Below are 3,962 nucleotides of genomic sequence, written 5' to 3'. Positions count from 1 at the left end.
TTGTTGTTCCCATCAGTCACTTAGACACAAAAACATAGGGAAATAGGGTCCAGGTTGAAAAAAGCGGTAGTTACCCTTTAAGGTAAAAGTGAACATTGTGAACATGATTTTCCAAATATTAAGATAGTTAGTATTGATACTTACTATCAATCAATCAAACCACTAATTTCTGTAATGGAAATGTATTACTGTTTTTGTGAAATCCATGTGTTAAAATAAGTGTTGCACTGACATCGAAGGTAAACTGCATTAAAAAAAAACACACATCTATATCAAGGAATTACTTGTCAAACTTGAATGTGATTAGCTGCTGCAGAGTGACAGAGTGTTTGGTGTTGGTGCTGGTGTTATCAGGTATTGTTGAACAAACAGCATGAATGTCGGTCAGTCATTGAGTTCTCATTAAGTCTCCATGTTCCTCCACCTACAGTCCACTATACGCTTACCAGTGACGGCTGGGTAAACACAGATCTGAGGACAGCATTAAAGACAAACACATAGGAGATGAAATACACCTGATGACTGAGGCTAAAGTCTGGAACATCACTGAACAACTTGGGCCGGTTACTGATTTTGACGTATACTACAGTATTAAAGATTCAAAGTTTCAAAACCAATAAAATGTTTTGCTTACTGTCTTTTACTAGTTGTCACAGACGGAAAGCACAGGTCAGGAATGCCTCTGCCTATCAGTGTGCAGCGTAGAGTATCACGACCCATCCCCCTCCAATTGTTGGTCTCGGTATCTGTGCACGATGGCCGAAGTGAACCCCCCGATCTTTTACCCATATAACCAAGTTGGCTACATGGGGATTTTTTGGGTGCCTAAAAGGCACAGACTGCCCCGGCCAAATTTAAGGTAACATAACGCTGCCTTTAAACAACCATTTGCAATCAGCTATTAGAGAGAGCGTGTCTAACAATAGCTACAGCAATATACTACAAGCTGCTACTGAGGCAGATAACACGGTGAACATCAGCTAGTTTCCCCCCTGACGTAACTTTACAGAGCAGACAAGAGTTAACTTATTACAGATTCAGGTTAAACTAAAATGTCTGGTCTTTATTCTTCTTCTTTATAGGGCAGCAGTAGCATCGGCAGCAAAGTAATACATTTTAAGCTGTAATTACAATACCGCAACACCGTGAAATTGTGATATTTATGCTTAAGATTATCATACCGTCAAAATCTCATACTGGCCCATGCCTACACTCAGCACAGTAGGATGTAGGATTTCGGTCATATCCTGGTATAGACAGGGGACAAGAAAGCCTCTCAGGAGAAGCCGTTAGCCAACGCTCGCTTGGAGCCACCCTTCACATACCCCGGGTGACACAGAGAAAGTCTGACTGACAGGTGAAAGTGACCACGGCTGCAGGGAGGAAACGCCTTTTGTGTTTGGTCAGAGAACTGGTGAGGGCGGTGAACCAGGTTTCCCTGCCGACGGGATCAGCCTTAGGGCAAGGAGGGAGGGTCTGGATCACTCTCTCCTCACATCAACAATACACCATTTAACCATCACAGCCTTAACATGTCTTCCCCCTCAGTTAGGGACCTCAACGCTCTCCCCCTTAAAACACACTTAATCTAATCTCCATCTTTACCACATGTGTTGGAAACAAGACGGCACTACAAAACAGTGTCCACCTGCAGGTAACACAATGCCTCTCTGTTATGTGTTGCAAAGGTGATAAATCAGCTGTCATGCCCAATAAAAGCCTTTACAGCATGAAATTATTGTATATCAAATCAGATGCATTCAAAAACCCAACTTATATAGCTTTAAATGTTAAGAACACTCACTCAGTGCACACAATATTAGGTACACATTCTCCTTTCCTGAAGGACACATCAGCTTGTATCCTTTATTGATTTTTCTAATTAATTTCACATCCTTCACAATGCTGAAGATGTCAATAAAGAGAATCAGATGAACATGAGGGGGACTCTGAAGCTTTGACACAAGTGAACTGCAACAGAAGCTGCAAGTCAATATCAGGAGGAAGTCCCAGATGTTTTTGTTAATTCAGTGTTTTCATCTAAAGCCATGCTAGCAGCTCTGTGAGGCTGTACAGAGGTGCTAAATGCTAATGTGCAGACTGAGCCCATGAAATGGCGTAAGTTAGGCATGACAACTCGTATATAAAGACGCATACTTGTTTTTTAGCGTGTATATCAATGCTGTTTGGCCTCCATTGACTAACATTAGAGAGCGAGTTGTAGGGAAGGGAGACAATCTGCATACAAAGGTTGGTTGGGGTGGAGGACGGGTAAAACACAGGACTTTCACCCAGGAGACTGGGGGCCGCGTCCTGCGTGTGACATACGTGTAACTTTTCCTTAACTGTCGCTTTTTTCTTTTACTAAAGCCAACCCTGTTTTTCATTTCCTAAACCGTAGCGGTTCTTCTTTTCCTAAACTCAACCATAGCTTTCTTCTCGCAATGACACGACAGGTGGCGATAACACGACAACTGGCAATAAACAAATAGCAATAACACAACAAGTGGCGATATCACGACAAGTGGCGATAAACAAGTGGCGATAACGCGACAAGTGGCCATAGCACAATATCACGACAAGTTGCGATAACACGACAAGTTGCAATAACACGACAAGTTGCGATATCACGACAAGTGCCGATAAACAAGTGGCGATAACACGACAAGTGGCGATATCACGACAAGTGGCGATATCACGACAAGTGGTGATATTACGACAAGTGATGATAACACGACAAGTGGTGATATTACGACAAGTGGTGATATTACGACAAGTGGCGATAACACGACAAGTGGCGATAACACGACAAGTGGCGATAACACGACAAGTGGCGTGTATGTGTAAGCCCGGTCTATACAGAGTACATAAAGCAAAAAGCGTACAGATAAAGCCACTTGGCTTGAGAAAGTTGGCGTGGTTATTTACCCAAAGTCATGATGCCACGTTGTAATGTGATAGAACATGCTGATGTTTAGCATGTACAGTAGACACAAAGTACAGCTGATGACCATGTCAATAGTTTTGCAAGCACAGAGCGAAGGGACAATGAAAATCTGACGCTGATGATGGGGCTAGATTAAAATTTAGGGGAGCACCAAAGTTATGACAATTCAACCGGAGAAGGACTGGAGCGTTGGCACCAAAGTCCATGACAGTCCCCCCAACAGTGGTTGAGACATTTCAATTAAAACCACAAACTCATGTTGTAGCAAGAGAAAAAGTGAGGGGATCACCAAAGCCATTAGGATTCACCCTCGCGGAACCATGAATGTTTGTACAAGATGTCATAGCACACACAGTTAAGATGTTTTAGTTTGGACAAAGTGGTGGACCGGCCGACTAAAAATAGGTGTCTTCTTCACATCATTGCACCATTTTCCTCTTTCTTCTAAAACTACCACAGGGCCTAACTCCGACTCTTTCCCTAGATGAGATGTTGATCCTGGGAGAGTTCCTGTCAGGGCCACGTGTAGCAGGAGACCCGGCCAGGGAAGGAGGGGGACTTTCCTGGGTGTAAAATTCAATTATCCACCTTGTGAGCGTGTCTGTTTTGAGCGGTAGGGTGGACGGCTGGCTGTTCCCAGCATGCGACAAGGGGGTTAAGAACCACAGAAAGGCCTTCATTATTACAAGTGAGAACGGCCCATGTGGCTGGCTGCACGGCCCCCGCTCTCATTCACTCCCCTTTACAACAGCACTGCCGAAAGCCTCAAAGTTTAATTTTCTTTTCTCTGCTCGCACTCCTTTTCTTCCCCCCCCCTCCCCTTCTTCTCTTGCTCTCCTACCCTCTGAAAAGAGTCTCCACAATGCTGCTGGAAGGCTGGAGTGGATTCTTCAGCACCCCTGTGGACAGTGCACATGTGGACAACATTCACAGGATGTCTGTCAACTAGTCCATTAATCAACGGCATCTCAGGAAAGCACAATTAAGAACCTCACAACTCTATAACAGATTATCA

Source organism: Etheostoma spectabile, chromosome 23 (genome assembly GCF_008692095.1).
Source record: "Etheostoma spectabile isolate EspeVRDwgs_2016 chromosome 23, UIUC_Espe_1.0, whole genome shotgun sequence".
Taxonomy (NCBI): domain Eukaryota; kingdom Metazoa; phylum Chordata; class Actinopteri; order Perciformes; family Percidae; genus Etheostoma; species Etheostoma spectabile.
This window is presented reverse-complemented; position numbering follows the sequence as displayed.